The sequence below is a fragment of the Hyperolius riggenbachi genome, chromosome 4 (assembly GCF_040937935.1).
Source record: "Hyperolius riggenbachi isolate aHypRig1 chromosome 4, aHypRig1.pri, whole genome shotgun sequence".
NCBI classification, from domain to species: Eukaryota; Metazoa; Chordata; class Amphibia; order Anura; family Hyperoliidae; genus Hyperolius; species Hyperolius riggenbachi.
In genome coordinates this window covers 415024547-415047229 of record NC_090649.1, presented here as the reverse complement: position 1 = coordinate 415047229, position 22683 = coordinate 415024547, and the positions used below count along the sequence as shown (strand labels likewise).

Here is a 22683-nt window from a genome sequence, read left to right as displayed (position 1 = left end):
GGCTGACTGCAGAGCTGCGGCGAGGGACATGCTGGGAGCGTGGGGCTGGAGGAAGCCCCGGGTAAGTAGCACTTATTTCATTAAAAATGCCTGATAACTCCTTTAAACAAACCCCCCCCCCCCCCCCCACACACACACACACACACACACACACAAACCTACCTACCTGGTGATGCCTAACCCCACTCCTGCCCACCCACCATACAAACTACTTGTCTGACACCTACCCCCCCCCCCCCTCCAACTACCTGTTTGACAGTGCCTAACTGCCTGCCTCCCCCCTCCCCTGCCGCCAATCACACCACAAGAAGAAAAAACGTTCCCCCTCAGGCCAGGGTCAGAATGGGGATGATTATCACACAAAAGAAAACTCAGAGGGCACTGGCCTGGGCAGAGAATTGAATTTGACAGCAGTAGCAGGCAGGCAGCAAAGTGTGAGTAACTCAGTGACAAGAAGGGAGAATAAGTACAGAAACAAAATTTATAAAAAAACACCTTCTCCTCTGGCAACCTGGACCCGACCTCCTCTTTCCTCCTGTCTCCTCAGTCCTACACCTCCTCCTCCTCCACAGCAGCAAGCAGCTATAGGTGGCATCTCCGACTCCCAGCCCCCAGAGTGTCCGACTCCTCCAGCCAGGACAGCCAGCCACTCGTAGCCGCAGCTCCAGGCCCCCAGCCCCCCCAGCACAGAAAACTGAAGAGTGAGACAGCTCACTCCGATGACACCTCAGGCACAGTAGCACAGGGGAGGACTGTGTCCGACTCCTCCAGCCAGCCACTCGTAGCCACAGCTCCAGGCCCCCAGCCCCCCCAGCACAGAAAGCTGAAGAGTGAGACAGCTCACTCCGATGACACCGCAGGCACAGCAGCCCGTTGCGGGCGGCAATGGCTCCAGGCGGGGGGTGGAGTCAAGCAGGGTCAACCCACCGGGCCGGAGAGGACCTAAGCTATTTGTGTCCATGTGCCGCTCACATCCACCGCAGACGCAGCCACGCACAAGGGCCGGCCGCCTCAGCCCCTTCTCTGATTGGATACTTCAACTTGCCGGAAAATATCGCGCGAGGTTGCGATCCCCACTGCGAACCTGTCACCTGTGGTATGTCTGCGGCCGTTGCGTATAGCAGCGGCCGGCCCTAATTACTTAAGATTCGGGCGGCCCGGGGGGCTGTTGCCCCCCGTCCCCCTGGGCCAGTCCTCCCCTGCCCAAGAGACACTGGGACGGGATTGAGGCACACCTCTACATGCCAAGGTGCTTCTCACTTCACCTACTTTGGCTATGAATGTTCTGCACATGGACACAAATGCTTTATAACTGCCACTTGTACATCAATCAGCAGTAAGCAAGTCATGCCATTGGGGACCCCACATTTGGGACTCTTGTGACGATCATTAATTTTGTACCGTGGAATTGGACTCCGCATTCATTACAAAAAATTTTTGGGGGGACTGCAGCCCCCTTAGGTGGAATAAGTGTTGAGGAGGAGCTAACACTTTTATTTTTATGGGATTGAATGTGTCTTAGGGGGATTTGTATATAGTGTTTTGATATATGTGATTTATATAATAAAGCAATTTTTTACTCTTTTCCATGCACCAGAGAGCCAATCCTCACTTTTCTTGCTCTTTTACTATTAATTTTGTTGGCATGTGCATGGAATAGATATTATTTTACTTCAACCAAAATAGTTACATTATTGGATTTATTTAGATTCCCATTTGATGTTGCTTCCTTTGCCTGAGACAGTTTCTATATATTTGAATGCTGAGTGTTGTGTAATCTGCACATATTAGAGAATGATGCAATGTTAGAAAAACACTACATACCTGAAAATAAAAATATGAGAATATTTTCTTTGCTGCTAATCTTCTAGTAATTATTCATAGTACACAACCAATTCATTATATCATATATTTTCTTTCGCTTCAGTGTCTCTTTAAGACTCCATACTACTGGAGGCCAGCATGTAAATAAAAGCACGTCCTGAAGTCCACCACCTCTGTCTAGCCCAGAGTTTCTTTACACAAGTGTATTATTTTGCCTGAAGTCAACCACCTTTGTCTAGTCCAGTGTTTTAAAGCAGTATTAAACTCTGACATCATATTCAATAAAAATGTGTTTTCCTACAGTTATCATACTTTCTTTTGTGCACAAGTATGATTATTCATTTAGAAATTAAGTTCCCAAAATACAGTTTATTTGTTCTGAAAGCTGTCATTGCATTTTATTCATAGTTACAGTATTTATATACTGTAATGTACCCAGTGAATTTTTCTGAGCTGTCTGCTGATCTGCACACTTTTTAGAAGGAGTTTCAGCACTGCCAGGGAATGTTTACATTCCTCTCTTGCTACAATTAAAGGAGTGGTCCAAGCTAGTGAAAAAAAAAATCCACTTACCTGTGGCTTCCTCCAGCCCGTGGCAGCCGTCCTGTACCCTCGCCGCAGCTCTGGTGGCTCCCGGTCTTCTCCGCTGGCGCAGCTGACCTCGCCAGGTCAGGTTCCGGGTCGGCTTCTTCTGCGCTTCACCGCGCGGGTCACGTGGTCTCTCCGCCTGCGCAGTAGTGCTGCGCCTGCGCAGTATCGTCCTGATGACATCGGAGGGACCACGTGACCCGTGCGGTGGAGCGCAGAACAAGCCGACCTGGAGAGGTCGGCTGCGCCAGCGGAGAAGACTGGGAGCCACCAGAGCTGCGGCGAGGGCACAGGACGGATCTTTTTTTTTTTCACTAGCTTGGATGTTTCCTTTAAGTAAACACAAGATAATGTTATCACCCATTCTGATTCGGATCTTACTGCAGGGAGCTTACTATTGAAAAAGTAAGTCCTGTGTTTAACAGTTTGAATGCTGTTCTGCTTAAAAAAAAATGATGGTAGTATATTATATGCTGTAAATAATCTTTTAGAGCAAAGAAAAAATGTTGGGTTCCATATCACTTTAAAATTATTGTTTTATTTTCTCTATCTGAAAATGCACCATAATAAATAGACAACAAGCAAGTATCCACTCAGCCTAACCCAAACAACCCCTGGGGGACACATTCCATGTCCTGAGTACTTAAAGTGAACCTGAGACACAATTTAGGAAAGAATCTATACTCACATCGGGCTTCCTCCAGCCTCATAAACTCTGTTGCCACCTCCCTCTCCGTCCTCAACGGTGGCTTCGTTCCTCTGTAATAGCCGAAGGGAACAGGGCTTCAATCGCGCCAGTCTTGCCACTGTCTGCATGCGAGGTCCGTCCGCGCTTACACTTCCATGGCACTCCCGCCTCCTGGACCGTTCTTCGCCTGCGAAAACGCGAACGTGGATTTTATCAGAAGTGCAATTCTCCATTCTCTTTTATTGGATGAAGAGCAAACACGTTTTTGCACATTCGCAAAACACATGTGAATTTTAATGAGCGTGAACCCTACCTAGGGCTGCTCAAATGCAGCAAATACATATAGGAAACATGGGATTCATAAATTCGAAGCTCAAATTAGTATTGTCAATTTAACCACTTCAGATTCCTGGGCTTTTAAAGGACACCCAGGTAGCAGGAAAAAAGGGTGCCGACTGAGGGTGGACGAAAAGGGCGCCTCCATAGACTTTAATGCAATTATCGTTAATACGTCGAAAAAAGCAGAAAAAAGGGTACCATAAAAAATGTTGTTAATAACATTAGAACATTATAGTTTTTGAGGTAGTTATCATTTTAGAAGTTTACAACGTTATAGTTTTTGTCATATTATTTTGTTAATAAGTACAGATTTTACGTTTTAAAAGGTATTATCGTTAATATATGTAAAAGGGTGTTTCTGCAGAGGGAGTGGTTTGGGTTAGGCACCACCAGGGGGGTGGTTAGAGTTAGGATTAGGCACCACCGAGGGGGGGAGGGTTAGGCACCACCATGGGAGTGGTTAGTGTTAGGGACCACTAGGGGAGTGGTTAGATTTAGGCACCACCAGGGGAGGGTTCTGTGTGAGGGTAGGGTTGGGTTAAAGGAGTCATCACGGGAGAAATAGTAAAATAAGTGGTACTTACCGGGGGCTTCCTCCAGCTCCAAGTTTCCAGGACATCCCTGCGCAGTCCGCTTCGGCCCACGTGGCTCTGACGTCATCGCCGGGGACCAGGACGGACCTGCGGCGAACGGCTGCAGGCAGAGTTGCGGCGAGGGACGTCCTGGGAGCTTGGAGATGGAGGAAGCCCCCGGTAAGTACCACTTATTTTACTATTTCTCCCCTGATGACTCCTTTAAGCAGTATTGACGAAAGACGCGACAACATTTAACGTTTATATTTATTCGTTATTATATCTCTTTTTTTTTTTTTTGCAACAGTAAATATCGTTAATAAAGCTTGACAACGATGGTTCTCGTTATCAAATTTAAGTTAATACCTGGTGCCGAATTCGTTAATAAGTCGGGCCCTTTCTTACAGCGCCATTTTTTCATGCAGGCGACTCACAAGGTGACCATTAAAAATGTAGTTTTACTTACCTGGGGCTTCTTTCGGCCCCTAGAAGTCATTTGGGCATGCGCAGAAGATGCCAACCCATCTGGGAGTCAGCGATTTTCAGAGGCTGCCAGCGGAGACAGGAGAAGACCAGAGATGCAGGAAGGGACCCAAATGACTTCTAGGGGCTAAAAGAAGCCCCATGTAAGTAAAACTACATGTTTAATGGTCACCTCGTGAGTCCTTTAAGAGCTTATGCCAGCATAATCTGCAAATCTTGTGTATGTAAGATGATACCATGACATAACACCACATTGAAAGTGTTTCTACATGTGTGCTTTTATAGGGACGCTGGTGATGTCAGGTTTAGTAAACCCGGCTTTCCTACCAGGATCGGATTTACAACAGAGAGGCCTGTAGGCACAGGCGTTCTGGAGCCGAAACCCCGCCCCTAAACACAGGCAACACCCCCTAAGTAAAAATCTTGTGAAGTCTAATCCCTGCCTTATGTCACTGTCCTTAGAATCTTATACTTTAATCACTGTCTCATATCATTCTAAGTGAGACAAGCATTAGGGCGTAATGCTAGGTACACACAATGAGATTTTTTGGAAGATTTACTGCCAGATCGATTATTTCCAACATGTCTGATCTGATTCCCGATTGATTTCCATTCTCTTTTATGCAAAATCATTTGGAAAATGGAATGGAAATCAGATCGCACATGTTGGAAATAATGGATCTGGCAGTAAATCTGTCAGAAAATCTCATTGTGTGTACCTAGCATAAGTGCCTGAGGACAGGAAAAAAAGAGGCAGGGATTAGACTGTAAGCTCCTGAGATCAGTGATCTGAGGAGGAGGGGCTGCCTCTCCCACATAAGGCGCCTGTAGACACGTGCCTACAGTGCCTTATGGAAGATCTGACCCCGTTTCCTACCCTCCACTGTGATTTACTGAGCTGCTGTCAGCCAGTCTAATGCGCAAACATAGCGGAATACGCCGGTCAAGGCATGCAGAGCTGCAGGTCTACAAGTGTTTAAAATCAAGAAAACAAAATAGTTCAAGTCTAGCAACAATTAGAAGTGTAAACAGCTGTTTTATTGTGTTTTCTAAACACAATATAATTTACATTGACCTTCTGCGTAAGTCTTGAAACTTTCCACGGATATACTGTAGAGATATACACTTCTGAGAAAAGAAAACGAATCAAAGCTAATCACTGCAAATAAAGCAAAAGCTGTATAAGAAAACATTATACTAACTTCTCAACTAAGTGTTACGACACATACGCACATTAGATAAAAGTTGCCCGAAACGGCCACTTTGACCAACAATCGTTCATCTAAACAGTGTGAGTAAAGCGTTTACTCTACATTGTTCAAGAATAGAACATGTTGCATCCTTAATGACCACCGCACTGTTATTTTTGCTCTTGTCCACCCGTTCAGTCCTGTGCCGATCCCTCTGCTCCCTCCATAGCTACAGAATGAATGCGTCTCTACAGCTTTGGTCCGTGATTGGTTGCCTGAGGGATCATTTCCCGATAACAGACAGGCAACAATCATGGCATGTGTGTACTTACTGTAGTGGTCAAAGCCATATGACGCTGACCAGGGTCATGTGGCATAAAACGACCAGAGCCATATAATGCAAAGGTTAGATTGGACCTATCGGGAGGGGGGGGGGGGGGGGGCAGTCTCAAGTTCAACCATTCCCCAAAGCCTCTATTGGTGGTTGGCAACCTAAACATGCTGAGTGTTTGTGTCTTTTAATCATACGCCACTCAGAGTGTGAGACACACAAAGTCAATAGAGCTATGTTAAAGTGGACCTGAACTCAGAACATTCTCTCTGCTCTACAAGCTACGCAGCAGCATAATAACCTATAAACAACAAAACATTTCTTTGTCACAGCTGATACAAATCCTAAAATAAATCTGCACAGGTTCTACTTAATGATTCATGGAAGCAGACATATTGTTACCCTCCTGTGCTTTTAAATGGCCTTATCTGCCTTATCACACTTATTTTTCACACGTTAACGGACGCATTCACGCAATAAATTTGCGTTATCGTGCGAATGTCAAGGTGCGAAAAATTTGCGTTAACACGCGAACGTTATTTTTTGCACGCAATAACCGGTTTTCTCACGAAACCCGTTTTTTCGCGCTAAAACGCGCGAAAAGCCGTGCTAACAGCCGTGCTAACAGTTAGCACCGTTTTGTGAATCAAGCCCAAAGGGTGCATTTCTCTATGTATTTTTTCAGTCATGTGCAAGGGTTCATGTCCACTTTAATAAGGTAGTGATCAACACCATGTTACGGTGACACCACACGGTACAATAAAATATTACATTTTCTAATTTTTCTATAAAATGAACAACAGTTGTTCTATAGAACATTTCTTTATTTGACCAAGAAATCTTTTTTTTTCCAATATAAGTCATTCGGAAGGGGCAGATATTTACAGGTCTGTGGAGTCGGAGTTGGAATTTTTGGGTACCTGGAGTCAAATTTGCAAAAATACAGTGGGTTGCAAAAGTATTCAGCCCCCTTGAAGTTTTCCACATTTTGTCACATTACTGCCACAAACATGAATGAATTTTATTGGAATTCCACATGAAAGACCAACACAAAGTGGTGTACACATGAGAAGTGGAACGAAAATCATACATCATTCCAAACATTTTTTACAAATAAATAACTGCAAAGTGGTGTGTGCATAATTATTCGGCTCCCTTTGATCTGAGTACAGTCAGTTGCCCATAGAGATTGCCTGATGAGTGCTAATGACTAAATAGAGTGCACCTGTGTGTAATCTAATGTCAGTACAAATACAGCTGCTCTGTGAGGGCCTCAGAGGTTGTCTAAGAGAATATTGGGAGCAGCAACACCGTGAAGTCCAAAGAACACACAAGACATGTCAGGGATAAAGTTATTGAGAAATTTAAAGCAGGCTTAGGCTACAAAAAGATTTGCAAAGCCTTGAACATCCCACGGAGCACTGTTCAAGTGATCATTCAGAAATGGAAGGAGTATGGCACAACTGTAAACCTACCAAGACAAGGCCATCCACCTAAACTCACAGGCCGGACAAGGAGAGCGCTGATCAGAAATGCAGTCAAGAGGCCCATGGTGACTCTGGACGAGCTGCAGAGATCTACAGCTCAGGTGGGAGACCCTGTCCATAGGACAACTATTAGTCATGCACTGTACAAAGTTGGCCTTTATGGAAGAGTGGCAAGAAGAAAGACATTGTTAACAGAAAGCATAAGAAGTCCCGTTTGCAGTTTGCCACAAGCCATCTGGGGGACACAGCAACAATGTGGAATAAGGTGCTCTGGTCAGATGAGACCAAAATGGAACTTTTTGCCCAAAATGCAAAACGCTATGTGTGGCGGAAAACTAACACTGCACATCACTCTGAACACACCATCCCCACTGTCAAATATGGTTGTGGCAGCATCATGCTCGGGGGGGTGCATCTCTTCAGCAGGGACAGGGAAGCTGGTCAGAGTTGATGGGAAGATGGATGGAGCCAAATACAGGGCAAACTTGGAAGAAAATCTCTTGGAGTCTGCAAAAGACTTGAGACTGGGGTGGAGGCTCACCTTCCAGCAGGACAATGACCCTAAACATAAAGCCAGGGCAACAATGGAATGGTTTAAAACAAAACATATCTATGTGCTAGAATGGCCCAGTCAAAGTCCAGATCTAAATCCAATCGAGAATATGTGGCAAGATCTGAAAACTGCTGTTCACAAACGCTGTCCATCTAATCTGACTGAGCTGGAGCTGTTTTGCAAAGAAGAATGGGCAAGGATTTCAGTCTCTAGTTGTGCAAAGCTGGTAGAGACTTACCCTAAAAGACTGGCAGCTGTAATTGCAGCACAAGGTGGTTCTACAAAGTATTGACTCAGGGGGCCGAATAATTACGCACACCCCACTTTGCAGTTATTTATTTGTAAAAAAAATTTGGAATGATGTATGATTTTCGATCCACTTCTCACATGTACACCACTTTGTATTGGTCTTTCACGTGGAATTCCAATAAAATGAATGCATGTTTGTGCCAGCAATGTGACAAAATGTGGAAAACTTCATGGGGGCCAAATACTTTTGCAACCGACTGTACACTGACTCCGAGGCCTAATAAATTTGAACTTAAATAAAAAGTTTTATTTCTCAGATAATATTCATCATAAATGACTTGTATATACAGTAACAGAAGTGTTTAGCCCACAAAAATGAAATAATAAACAGTTGCTTGTGCTGCTGCAATAAAGCAGTTATCGTGTTTTACAATCAGATACACCGTATTTTGGGAATATAAGATACTTTGGACTATAAGATGCACCTAGGTTTAGAGGGCAAAAAATACTAAACCCCAGTCTACAGTGCAGGGGTGTCTTATAGACCTACACAGAACCCCCCCCCCCCCAAACGAAAAAACTGTCTCTATCCAAGCTACACTGACCACCAGCTACACTACACTTATCCCTGCTGCCCATACCAGTTACACTATTCTACACTACACACTAGACTACACACTACACCACACTTATCCCTGCTGCCCCTACCAGTTACACTGCTCTACACACTACACACTAGACTACACACTACACTACACTTGTCCCTGCTGCCTCTACCAGTTACGCTGCTCTAAACACTACACACTAGACTACACACTACACTAATCCCTGCTGCCCCCACCAGTTACGCTGCTCTACACACTAGACTACACACTACACTACCCTTACCACTGCTGCCTTCCCAACTAAGCTACACTGCATTAACACTTCAGCTCTTACCAATCCAGCGCTGCGCTCCTCTCCCTGTGCCTGCTGCGCCACACGGTCCTTCGCAGGAACCCCAAAGCAGGACCGCAGTGCACTTGCGCAGCAGCACGGACTCGCTCAGGCGCTGGTGGGAAAAGCTGAGCCCGATCAAGTCTGTGCTACTACCCAGGTGCAGATGGCTCACGCAGGTGCCATAGCACGGACCCAATCGAGCCCAGCTTTTTCCCCCAGAGTCCATGCTAGTGCACATGCCTGGCTCTTCGGGGGTCCCATGGCTGGAACAGGCATGTGGAGGAGGATGGGAGAAGCCACTCCAGGATCCAGAGGCTTCTCCCTCCTGAGGTGAGTCCCCTGTAGGGCAGGGGTGTCAAACTCAAATAGACGGAGGACAGAAATGAAAAATTTAGACAAGGTCGAGGGCCAACAGTCATATTTAACCCCCCCATTTGGAATGATTGCACAGCACCTGACAATTTGCACTGCATGCTATAGCTGCAGTGGGGGAAAAAAAAAACTTAGTATAGGTAGGTAGGTAGCCAGGTATAGGTGCTCCCAGTATAGGTAGCAAGGCATAGGTGCACCCAGTATATGTTAGCCAGGTAGGTGCCCAGTATAAGTTAGTCAGGCATAGGTACACTCAGTGTAGGTTAGCTAGGTAAGTGCCCCCAGTACAGGTTAGCTAGGTAAATGCTCCCTGTATAGGTTAGCTAGGTAGGTGCCCAGTATATGTTAGTCAGGCATAAGTACACTCAGTATAGTATAAGTAAGTGCCAAGAATAGTTAGCTAGGTAAATGCTCCCGGTCTAGTTAGCTAGGTAAATGCCCCTAGTGTAAGTTAGCTAGTTAGGTGCCCAGTATAGGTTAGTCAGGCATAGGTACACTCAGTATAGGTTAGCCAAGTAAGTGCCCAGTATAGTTAGCTAGGTAAATGCTCCCAGTATAGTTAGCTAGGTAAATGCTCCCAGTATAGGTTAGCTAGGTAAATGCCCCCAGTGTAGGTTAGCTAGGTAGGTGCCCAGTATAGGTTAGTCGGGCATAGGTACACTCAGTGTAGGTTAGCTAGGTAAGTGCCCCCAGTATAGGTTAGTCAGCCATAGTTGGACCCAGTATATGTTAGCTAGGTAAATTCCCCCAGTATAGGATAGCTAGGTAGGTGCCCAGTATACTTAGCTAGGTAAATGCTCCCAGTATAGGTTAGCTAGGTAAATGCCCCCAGTGTAGGTTAGCTAGGTAGGTGCCCAGTATAGGTTAGTCGGGCATAGGTACACTCAGTGTAGGTTAGCTAGGTAAGTGCCCCCAATATAGGTTAGTCAGACATAGTTGGACCCAGTATATGTTAGCTAGGTAAATTCCCCCAGTATAGGATAGCTAGGTAGGTGCCCAGTATACTTAGCTAGGTAAATGCTCCCAGTATAGGTTAGCTAGGTAAATGCCCAGTACAGGCTAGCTAGGTAAATGCCCAGTATAGGTTAGCTAGGTAGGTGCCTAGTACAGGTTAGCTAGGTAGGTGCCCAGTATAGGTTAGCTAGGTAAATGCCCAGTACAGGTTAGCAAGGTAAATGCCTAGTATAGGTTAGCTAGGTAGGTGCCCAGTATAGGTTAGCTAGGTAAATGCCCAGTACAGGTTAGCAAGGTAAATGCCTAGTATAGGTTAGCTAGGTAGGTGCCCAGTATAGGTTAGCTAGGTAAATGCCCAGTACAGGTTAGCAAGGTAAATGCCTAGTATAGGTTAGCTAGGTAGGTGCCCAGTACAGGTTAGCTAGGTAGGTGCCCAGTACAGGTTAGCTAGGTAAATGCCCAGTATAGGTTAGCTAGGTAAATGCCCAGTATAGGTTAGCTAGGTAGGTGCCTAGTACAGGTTAGCTAGGTAGGTGCCCAGTATAGGTTAGCTAGGTAAATGCCCAGTACAGGTTAGCAAGGTAAATGCCTAGTATAGGTTAGCTAGGTAGGTGCCCAGTACAGGTTAGCTAGGTAGGTGCCCAGTACAGGTTAGCTAGGTAAATGCCCAGTATAGGTTAGTTAGGTAGGTGCCCAGTACAGGTTAGTTATGTAGGTGCCTAGTACAGGTTAGCTAGGTAAATGCCCAGTACAGGTTACCTAGGTAAATGCCCAGTATAGGTTAGCTAGGTAGGTGCCCAGTACAGGTTAGCTAGGTAGGTGCCCAGTACAGGTTAGCTAGGTAGGTGCCTAGTACAGGTTAGCTAGGTAAATGCCCAGTACAGGTTACCTAGGTAAATGCCCAGTATAGGTTAGCTAGGTAGGTGCCTAGTACAGGTTAGCTAGGTAGGTGCCCAGTAATTAGCATCCACTATCTTCCACAGCCGCTGCTCCTTTACCTCCTGGAGTCGGCTGCCCATCCTGTATTGAACTCCACTCCCCCGATCCTTTTCGCTACATGCCTGGCGGCGCAGCACAGGCATCAGCAGTGACGCTAAGACAGAAGAGCGGCTCCCCAGATAACGTTGCGTATACAGGAAGTACTTCTTGTATACGCGCCTATTATAACGGAGCCGCTCTGCTGTCATCCCATCACAGCCGATTCTTGTGCTGCATGCCTGGCGGCGAAGAGGGTCAAGGGAGCGGACTTTAGTGCAGGATGGTCCGTCGACTCCAGGAGGTAATGGAGCGCAAGTCAGGAAGTGAACTCTTTGACCCGGAAAATAATAAATACAATGTATTTATTCTAAAAAACGTGAACACAATCGCTGCATAAAGTGGTTTTTGAGCTTTTAGCGCTTTTCCTATACCTTCCATTATAGCAAAAACGCCCCATAAATGGTCCAGGCACCGCTTTGCTGAACGCACAGCACACGAACCGCACTGATATGAACCTTCTCATAGAGATTCATTGCACAAGCGTTTTCTGGGCAATTTTAAAAATCGCCTGCTCTTGAAAAAAGGCCTAAAACGCCCCTAGTGTGAACGAGCCCTCATGCGGTGACCAGAGCTGCGAAATTCAGATCGCCCCAGAAATGTTTTACTGGCAGCACCCAAAGACCACAGCAAAAAAATTAACGAATAATGAAATATAACCATGCAAAACTCTCACAAAATCAACAACTAAAGGATTCAAAACTAAATTAAAGCAAAAAAGTGCACATTGTATATAATAAGCTGCCACATACTGTATATGAGCAGGGCTGTGGAGTCGGTACAAAAATCCCCCGACTCCATCTCCGACTCCTCAGGTTAGGATTCCACCAACTCCGTGTTTATTGAAGCAGCACAAGTAACTATTTTTTGATTGTTTTATTTCATTTTTGTGGACTAAGCACAGCTATTATTGTATATATAAATTATTTATGATTACTATTATCTGAGAAATAGAACATTTTATCATATTTTCTATTTTAATTACAGTTTAAATTCATTAGGAGTCGGAGCATTTTCTCCCGACTCCGACTCCAGGTACCCAAAAATTGCCCCGACTCCACCTCGACAGCCCTGTATATTAGCAGTATTTAGCTGGTCATACACTTATAATTTAATCATCACGTGGTTTCATTTTTAATCAGTAATTAAATACAAAAACAAAAGAATGGAGTGTTAATTGAATAGTGTATGGCCATACACTGAGATTTTCCCTGGCAGATTCAATCACTGTGATTGAATCTGCTGAAGATCAATGCCCCAATATGCCACCCAGTAGCAGTTTAGATCAATTTTTGTCTGAAAACAATCAACATTATAGACGGGACAGGACAGGGCTTTTTTTTTTCTGTGGCCGAAAGAGGATGGGGCCGGGGTGTAGCAGGATCGAAGGAGCCTATAGCCGGTGATGAGCCCCCCAGGTGTCACCTCTGCTTATACTGCTCCCCCGCGGCCCCTGCTATTAGTGAAGTGGAGCACACTCACATTTACCTATCAGCTCAGTACTCCTGCCTGTGTGCGTGCATCATCTACTGGTGCCCATACATACTCACTCCGCTAGGTCACTGAGTAGGGCAGGGCTGTGGAGTCGGGGCAATTTTGGACACCCGGAGTCGGAGTTGTGGTTTCATAAACTGAGGAGTCGGAGTCGGATGATTTTTGTACAAAATCTACAGCCCTGTTAAGTATTAGACTAAGGAGTCAGAGTAGAGGAGTCGGAGCCATTTTGGGTACCCGGAGTCGTGGTTTCATAAACTGAGGAGTCGGAGTCGAAAGATTTTTGTACCAACTCCACAACCCTGGAATAGGGACACAAGATGAGATGACAGAAGCACACAGGGAGGAGCTTGGCAGCCAGACAGGTGAGTGTGCTGCAGCTGCACTGCGCTATAACTCAGCAGGAGCCCCAGGGACCTGTATAGCTGGGCAAGCCTGGCAGGGTCATCACTAAATTTGAGGAGCAGCAATACTATTGATTTTTAATAGATTTTATGTTGAAATATATTAAAAATCGATGTACAATTATAGATCCCTCTCTGATCAGATACTCTGTCCATCAGAGAGGGATCTGCTTTGGGGCACGTTGGGAGAGTGTGGCAGTGAATGGCAGGCTATAGACAGAAATAATTACTGACCTGCCATGTCGAGAGATTTAGTCGCCTCCTCGACTTATTATTTATTTCCGCGCAAACTCCGCCCCCTCGCTCCGGCATATCGCGTCTGCCGCAGTCAACTCGTAGCTCCGCCCAGTGGCCTCCTAGCTGACTGACAGCCGGGAGGCGGGGCAGAGAATCGCCGAGAGAAGTGTCGGGGCTTGTTCAGTGCCAGCAGCAGCAGTGGCGTGCGTGGCAGCCGTTCACAGTTGGCGGGGCATAAACGCGGAGGTCCTTTCGCAAGCCAAAGTACCACGGATCTGAACTCAGAACTTCCTGTCTGCTCTTAAAGATACACAGCAGCATAATAACCTTTTCAGAAAAACATTTCTTTGTTACAGCTGATACTACCGGTAATCCTACAATATAAATCTGCAGTATTTCTACTTACTGCTTTTTGTGAAAGCAGACCTAGGCTTCAGCCTATAACAGCCGATCACTTCCCTGCCTGCCTTTGGAGGAAGCGCCTGTACAGCGCTGAATTAGAGCAGCACTGTACAGCAATAAAAGACATCAGAGCAGGGATGCGGGCGCGATCACCTGCAAACCACACCCCAAGGACCTTATGCCGATTGGCGTCAGGCGGTCCTGGGGTTGCCGCCGCGGCCATGCCCATTGGCGTGACGTGGTCTGGAAACGGTTAACAATCTGTTTTCAAATGAGCCGACCTGCCACGGCAGTCAGCTGACGGGAGAGATCAAATTACAACTCTTGATTAGTCACAGATGAGAGTGAATTAGGCTAAAGTCTCTAAATACATACAGGGTGCATTTCTCTATGTATTCCTTATGTCCTGTGCAAGAGTTCAGGTCTACTTTAAAGCTGGCGGTTTTCTGCAGCCGTAAGTGTGACCCTACCCTCAGGCTGCTGTTGGTTGGGTTGCATTATCTTATTGCTCGCCGTGAGGGTTGGTTCATGCTAGGACTGCCGTCAAACGGCTTCCCAGATGAAATTGGAGGATAGCAAACAAATGGACATGCTCAGTTGACCCAATGCTTATCTATTGGTACGTGAACGTATGTCTGCTTTGAAAAAATCCATTTTGCATGTTAAGTTCTGACAGGCTTCGGCGGGTGGTGTGTTTAGACAAATGCTAAATGCTTTTCTGCAACCAAGCAGAAGCATTTGGGATCGGTTCTCATCCTTCCGTCATTGCAACGCCTTTTGAGCCCTATAGGAGGACACCGAGTTCTTGAACAGCACCGCTGCTTGACACTACACACACAGAAATTCTGAGCGACCATGATGTTCGTGCAATCGATGGTAAACGCATTGAAGTGAACGCTGCCGTTTATCTCACTGCGGGGAGCCTGGAATCGCAGGGTTACATGGAAATGACAAGCATGGACCTCGGCAACCATCCATCTGAACCAGCCCTTGCGTTACACAAAAGATAAACGTGGCCTGTACAGCAGAGTCTATGGGCTGTGTATTTATGTATGTTTTTAACAGAAACATAGGCCTCGATTCATAAAGCATTACCTCATGCGGTAATGCTGAAAACAGCAGACTTTACCGACCACTTAGCAAAATGTCAATTCATAAAGGCTGTTACCGCATGAAAAGCTGACATTACCGACCAGGGAGCTAAATTACCGACTTGGCTGCAGTTACCGACAACACATGTCAGTAAATTGTCAGCAAATGTCAATTCATAAAGCCTTCAACATGCGGTAAGCCTGGCGGTAGTTACCGAAACCTCTGGTGAGGTCTTAACAAGTTACCGACAGCTCTGATTAATGCAAAGTGCAGAGATCCGAAAGTCTGTTTGATTCATCTGTGGAGAGAGCCAGAAAGCCCTCTGTGTGAATCATTTCAGCAGGCAGGGAAAGACTGTGTGACTCATCTGTCTGAGTCATCAGTGGTAAGAGCTGGCTGTGTGAGTAATTTCTGCAGGCAGGGAAAGACTGTGTGACTCATCTGTCTGAGTCATCAGTGGGAGAGCCAGAGAGAGCCATCTCTGTGATTCATTTCTGCAGAGCAAAGAGGGAATCGGGACACTGCTCTACTCTACCGCTCAATGGGCTGTGGTAATTTACCGACCTCCAAGGGCAGCTGGGGAAATCTTTATGAATTAGCACACAGACCGGGAAAATACCGAGTGCGGTATTTTCCCGACAAGATTTTTGTTATCGCACTGCTGTTTATGAATCGAGGCAGATGGCAAACTTCCTATTTAGCATGTTCCTGGAGCTCAGGCAGCCTTTTTCTCCACCGTGTAGTATTTTCTTACAGCATTTATATTTATATATATTTTTTTTAAAGTACGCCTGAATTGAGTAAATGAAAACAAGGTAGGCAGGAGCACACATTAGAATCGTGCACGTTTAACACGCACTCCTGCACTGGCCGTTGTGGTCAATGGCCCTTTTGGGAATCTCATGTCATGAGCATTTGTTCACTTTTTTTGCTGCGATTTTAAATCGCAAAGCTGTTTGCTATTTTCCGCACAACATGCGCATTTCCACATTCCATACATTACACCACAATACGAAGAATTGTGGAAAATTGCAAACATAAAACGCAATCACAAACATAACTGTTAACGATCTGTATGCAGGGCCGGTTTAAGCAACAATGGGGCCCCAGGGCAAAATAAACCTGCCCCCCCCCCCCCCCCAACAGATACCCCGGAGCAAAAATTGGCATTAAGGGACCTTTTTTTGCAGCTGGTATAGTCAGGGTTTGAAGCCCCAATCGGTCGGAGCTCCACATTCTGGCTACCCCAGCCTGCATGGGGGACAAGGGGTTAATGAGTTTCAGGAGGGGGGACCCCACATAATTTAAAAAAAAAAATTCCCACACTCTAAACATAAAAAAAAAATTGGGAAAATAGGAAAAAAATGCCAGGAATCTTCATACAGCCATATTGTGGCTGTATATCGATCCCTGGCCAAAGCGCTGCGGTTGCGTATGGACCCACTGGAAACCCCGTCAGGAAATTTATTGCTCTTTCTTTTGATTACACTACCATTAGGTACTAAAAGTGACATTTACTGCATTTAAAAGTATACTTTTTTCCTACGAAACTTTAAAATCGATTTTCTCAAAAACTATAAGGTCTTTTTAAAAAATTGTTTTTTTCTTCTTATCCCCAATGATCTCCTTAACATATCCTGCAAATTTAGGGTTTCTACAATTTAAGGTGGATTTGCTATTAACTATTAAAGTCAGCTGGTTTTTAAATGTGTATTTTTTTTCCTTTGAAACTTTAAAATCGATTTTCTCAAAAACTATAAGGTCGATTTTAATGTTTTTTCCTCTTGTAGCCACTGGGGGCCCCTACAAGCTCTGGGGCACCTGCCTCCTTTGCCTCTATGGTAGCACCGGCCCTGTCTGTATGTATGTGGGAGAACAAACACGGGGAGAACATATAAACTCGCAGCAGATAGAGTCCTAGGAGCCTAGCGCTGCAAGGTGAGAGTGCTATCCACGAAAGCCATTGTCCTGCGATGTAGTGGAACATAATGTGTGGAAAAACTCCATACAGACGTCAAGTACTAGACTGCAACTCTAAAAAGAAGGGCAGTAAAATGGAGGGGACAGTAATGGAGGTGCTCTATAATTGGCGACATTATAATGGAGGGCACTATACGGCCTCATTCACACCTAAAAATGCAACCGTTTTTGTGCGCTTTTCTTCCCCCTTTTTGCGCTCCACTGTGCGCTGCATTTCTGGTAAAAGCGCTTTTCCAGAGCGGTTTTACAATTCACTCTCTGACGCAAGTCAGGAAGTGAACTCTTTGACCCGGAAAAGATTAAATACAATGTATTTATTCTTAAAAATTGAACGCAATTGCTGCACAAGGGGATTTTGTGAGCGTTTGCGTTTTTCCTATGGCTTCCATTGAGGCAAAATCGCCCCAAAAATGGTAGAGGTACCGCTTTGCTGCACGCACAGCGCACGAACCGGGCTGATATGAACCTTCTCTTACCGATTAATTGCACTAGTGTTTTGTGGGCGATTTTAAAACTCGCTGTGCTTGAAAAAAGTCTGAAAACGCCCCTAGTGTGATCAAGCCCTAACTGGGATCTCTGTAATGGAGGCCACTTTAATGGAGGGTACTATAGCTGGGAGCTTTGCAATAGAGGCCACCATAATGGAGGGCACTATAGCTGGGAGCTTTGCAATAGAGGCCACTATAGCTGGGAGCTCTGTAATGGAGACCACTATAGTGGAGGCCACTATAACAAAGTGTACTATAATGGAGGTCACTGCAGCAGGGGCCTCATAATACACTGTAACTATTAGGAACATTATAATGGAGAATACTATAATGGGAGGCCCTACAGTGCGAAGGGCTATTGGAGATCTATAGCCTCTACTGCTATTGGAGGTAAGACGTAATGGCTTCAATTCACTAAGGGCAGTTTGATAAAATAATTTAGGTCGGTAAAATACTGCATTTGGTATTTTCCACTTTTTTTGTCAAATTCACTAAGATTTCCCACATGTAGTAGAAGTTTGGTAATATACCCCCCCCCCAAAAAAAATGCTTCACTTCACTAAGGCTAGGTGCACACATAGCAGTAACGCTAGCGTTGCAGAAAACACTGTGTTTTTGCCGCTAATGGAAGTCTTTTGCCCACAGGAAAAAAACCGCATATCGTTTTATATGCTTGCATTTTCAAAAATGCTGGTTTTGTTGCATAATATGCAAAAACGCATCAAAAACGCACACAACATAAAATGAAAACATGACATAAAACACAGCCTAAGCCCTGCTCGGTAAGTCTCAGCAGCTGTAGAGGGGGTGAGGCAGGAGGCTGTGAGTCTTCCCAGTTGTGGTGTACGAGTCAGTGTTTTTCTGTCCAGTAAATCCCCGGCATCCCTTTAGACGTGCTGCAGCCACTAGAGGGAGCTCTTCTGTATACCAGTATATAGATAAGCACATCTAAAGGGATACAGAAAAGCCTTTTAAAGTTTTTCCTTCTCTTCTTCTGCCATTCTTAAGCTCCGCCCTACAGAGTATCAGATCACATGTGATGACATTTCTGGAGGTATTTACCTCACTAGTCAGTAATTTTACTTTTCAGTGCAGCAATAGGTTTAGTGAATTGGCATTTGGCAAGGGAAAAATAAGCTGATTTCTGCATTACTGAATGCGCTAATGCTTATTAAATTGAAGCTTATGGCCACACATGCTGTAGGAGGAATGATTATTGTATGTGTTCTGAAGAAAATCTGTGTAATACAAAATGAAGCATCTGATGATACACTACTTAAAGAGACACTGAAGCGAAAAAAAATATGATATAATGAATTGGTTGTGTACTATGAATAATTACTAGAAGATCAGCAGCAAAGAAAATATTCTCATATTTTTATTTTCAGGTATATAGTATGTTTTCTAACATTGCAACATTCTCTAATATGTGCAGATTACACAACACTCAGCATTCAAAATGATTCTTTCAGAGCAGTCTGTGAACTAATGACCTCTCCTCTGGCAGAGAAAAAGAAAACTGTTCACTTACAGTTGAGATAATAAAAGTCAAAAGACAGCCCTCTCCACCACTTTGAAAGTTGTAGAGATTAATGGCTTTTTTTGCATAGAGATAACAACTGGAGTTGCTTGACTCTTCCTGTACTGAAAACAATTACACTGATGTATCTGATCTTAATGTTTTATTTCTTAGCTGTGCTACACATACAAATCATAATATCATAATTTTTTTTTCGCTTCAGTGTCTCTTTAATGAGAGACTTTCTACAGTGAAAACTCTTGTCTGTATTTCCAGCAGCCCCAGAAACTGGAGCAGATGCAAAGTGGAACTGGGGTGCGTGTAGTGAACTGAGACCACTGTAGGTGAGTGAATCCATCTATTACTATTAGGGACCAATAAGGAGACTTGTAAGGTCAAGGGGGAGGGACGTTTTGTTATCACTGAGGGACTTCCTCTTCCTGTCTCTCTTAGCTAGCTACAGTTGTACTTCTGATTGTAGGTACTATGTTACTATGCCTCCCAACTTTTTGAGATGAGAAAGAGGGATACTTAAGCCACGCCCCTGCCACACCCCTGATCATACCCCCATCACACCCCTAGTCACGCATACCATAAATATTTTATGAGAAAAATATGTTGTTTTATAATTGAAACCACACTGGTCCTTGCTATCCTGGTTCATTTTCCTTTATATTAACATTTTAAAATTAGTAATATATCCAATGAGGCTACTTACACACCAAGACGTTGCGTTTTAGGGGACGTTATGGTCGCATAACGTGCCCCTAACGCAACGTATGGTGGTGTTGAAGTTGGACGTCAGATTGAGCTGCGTTATGCAGCTCTCAAAGCAGCCGATCCAGGTTAGTGATAGGAAGTCCGGATCTTTTTAAGGATTCGGATCATTTGAATTGGATCATTGAAAAGATCCGGATCTTTGAACCGAATCATTTGAATCATTTTACTAGGGAAGCAGACTGGGTGAAATGACTAGCAGGACACTACTTTCCCTGCACTGTACATTCTGTATGTTCCTGTTTCTTCCAGACAGACATCCACTGTGAACCGAATCTTTCATTGTGATGATCCGGATGATTCGACTCACAAAAAAGATCCGGATCAAATGAACGATTTGTTCATGATCCGGACAACACTACAGTCCTACCACGAGTCTCTGCAGTGCAGTGAATATTAATTAGCCATGTGGCTGGCCACCAGGAGGAGGGGAGACCTCCTCCTCCAACATTACTGAGCATTTGCAAGCAGTCTAACACTGCTTAGCCCAGTATAACGTACAGCATGCAGCACTTTGTTTAAACGTGCTGCGTTACCATGTAACGCAACGTGGGCACTGTGAACAGCACAATTGATTTTACAGTGCTGTGAGTTAGGCTGCGTTACTGGCTGCTGTAACGTGGGACTTTAACGTCCCACTGTGAAACCAGCCCTAAAGGATGAAAATAAAGTTTAGAGTCAATCAAACACATTTTTTAGTAGAGAAATATATAGATTTACATTGAAAGAGGGACAAATGAGGAGGAAAGAGGTACAGGGCTTCCAAAGAGGGACTGTCCCTCCAAAAAGAGGGATAGTTGGGAGCAGTCATTTTGTTATGCAGTTTTGTGAAAAGGAAAGAAAACCTTACAGGACTTTTATCCTCAGTAGCTGCAAATGACACTTGCATTTTAAAAGGCCACTGGAGTTTACAAAATGTAACTAGTAGCTGTTCAGATAAAACAGCTGGGAACAATGGCAGAACATAGATATCAGTTATTGTAATAATGTTTCTTAATAAATGCTATTGCGCCACCCATCAGAGGAAAGCAGAATGAGGTCCAGGCGCTTTTATGGATATTATCTTTATAATGATGTCATTTTGAGAGGCAAAACACAGTACATGCATATTGAGCTTTGCTCCTGGCAGACTGAAAGAGAAACTGTAACCAGGAATTGAACTTCATCCCAATCAGTAGCTGATACCCCTTTCCCATGAGAAATCTATTCCTTTTCTCAAACGGATCATCAGGGGGCTCCGTATGGCTGATATTGTGGTGAAACTCCTCCCACATGTGATGTCAGCGCCTCACAGCACTGATGTACTAACATCACACTGTGGGAGCCTTGTTGCATTGTGGGAAACAACAGCTGTTTCCAACTGCCAAAAAAGCAGCATCTCCTTCCACTGACATTACCTGCCAGCAGTAAAAAAGTCACCATGTGATAAATGTCAGAATGTAAATCAGGGAGAGGAAAGATTTTACAATGGGCAAACACTGACTAAATCATTTATACATAATCAATAATTAAGCACTTTTTTATTACATTATTTTCACTGGAGTTCCTCTTTAAAGTGCCAGAGCTGCAGCCACTAGTACGCACTCTATAGGCAGTAGCAGTGTTAGGCCACATACACACATCAGACCATAGTCTTTTGAAAATGAAAGATCACAGACCAATTTTACCCCCTTCCATGTAGTATGAGAACCATACCTACACAGTCTATTCTATGGAGCTGAACTCCCCATCAGAAAAAAGTCTTTGCAAGATGCTGCACACACAGATGCTGTACAGACACAAAAGATCAGTATCTGCAAAAGATCTGTTCCTGCCAAAGATACGTTCCTGCAAATTGCATTCATCGTCTATGAGATCTGCAGATCATCATACACACCTTGTTTAACAGACATTCATCTGCAGATCAGACAATAATCTGCAGATCTGAAAATCCATCCTGGTGGATCTGATCTGCAGATAAATGTCTGTTAAACAAGGTGTGTATGATGATCTGCAGATATCATAGACTATGAATGTATTTTGCAGGAATGGATCTTTCGCAGGAACCGATCTTTTGCAGATACTGATCTGTTGCGTGTGTACAGCATCTGTGTGTGCAGCATCTTGCAAAGATTTCTGTCTGATGGGGAGTTCAGCTCCATAGAATAGACTGTGTAGGTATAGCTCTCATACTACATGGAAGGGGGTAAAATTGGTCTGGTATCTTTCATTTTCCAAAGACTATGGTCTGATGTGTGTATGAGCCTTAAGAGTCGTGCCCAAGGTCTCTCCTACTGAATAGCTGTAGGCTTACTGAACAGGAAGAGCCAAGATACAAACCCTGGTTTCTTGTGTCAGAGGCAGAGACCTTAACCAGTACACTATCCAGCCACTGCATGATTTAAAATGTTATTATTATTATGGCTTTGCTATATGTCGGCTTTTTCACATTTATGGGGTTTTGCACACTGAAGATTCCCTCCAACTTTGCAGAGAATTGATGAGTTTCATGTTCACTCTGTTTACAAATCATTTACTTCTTTTAAAACTCACAGCTGTATCAGGAAGCGATTAATGTACTTATTCACATGTACATAAGTAGGGCTTTGCAGTTTTGCTTCCTGCGCTGACGACCAGGCAATCATAATGAACTGCAGGAGGCGCCATAAATATGTAAATCGCTGTGAAATAACTATTTTTACTCAGC

General features: G+C 44.5%; 1 protein-coding gene and 1 long non-coding RNA gene across 5 annotated transcripts in view; one reads left to right on the top strand and one right to left on the bottom strand.

The window, feature by feature from the left end:
• BCL11A (BCL11 transcription factor A) overlaps positions 1–13922 on the bottom strand; it is a 229438-nt gene extending 215516 nt beyond the window's left edge. Inside the window, exons 1-2 of the mRNA XM_068232413.1 lie at positions 13737–13922; positions 3101–3287 (exon numbers count right to left, since the gene is read on the bottom strand). The gene's annotated coding sequence lies outside the window, so the exon portion shown is untranslated. The remainder of the gene's footprint in view (positions 1–3100; positions 3288–13736) is intronic.
• Positions 13907–22683, top strand: part of LOC137504253 (uncharacterized) — a 144481-nt gene continuing 135704 nt past the window's right edge. For all 4 annotated transcript variants that reach the window (XR_011019456.1, XR_011019454.1, XR_011019455.1 and 1 more), the window contains exons 1-2: positions 13907–14107; positions 19497–19564. This is a non-coding gene — a long non-coding RNA (uncharacterized lncRNA). The remainder of the gene's footprint in view (positions 14108–19496; positions 19565–22683) is intronic.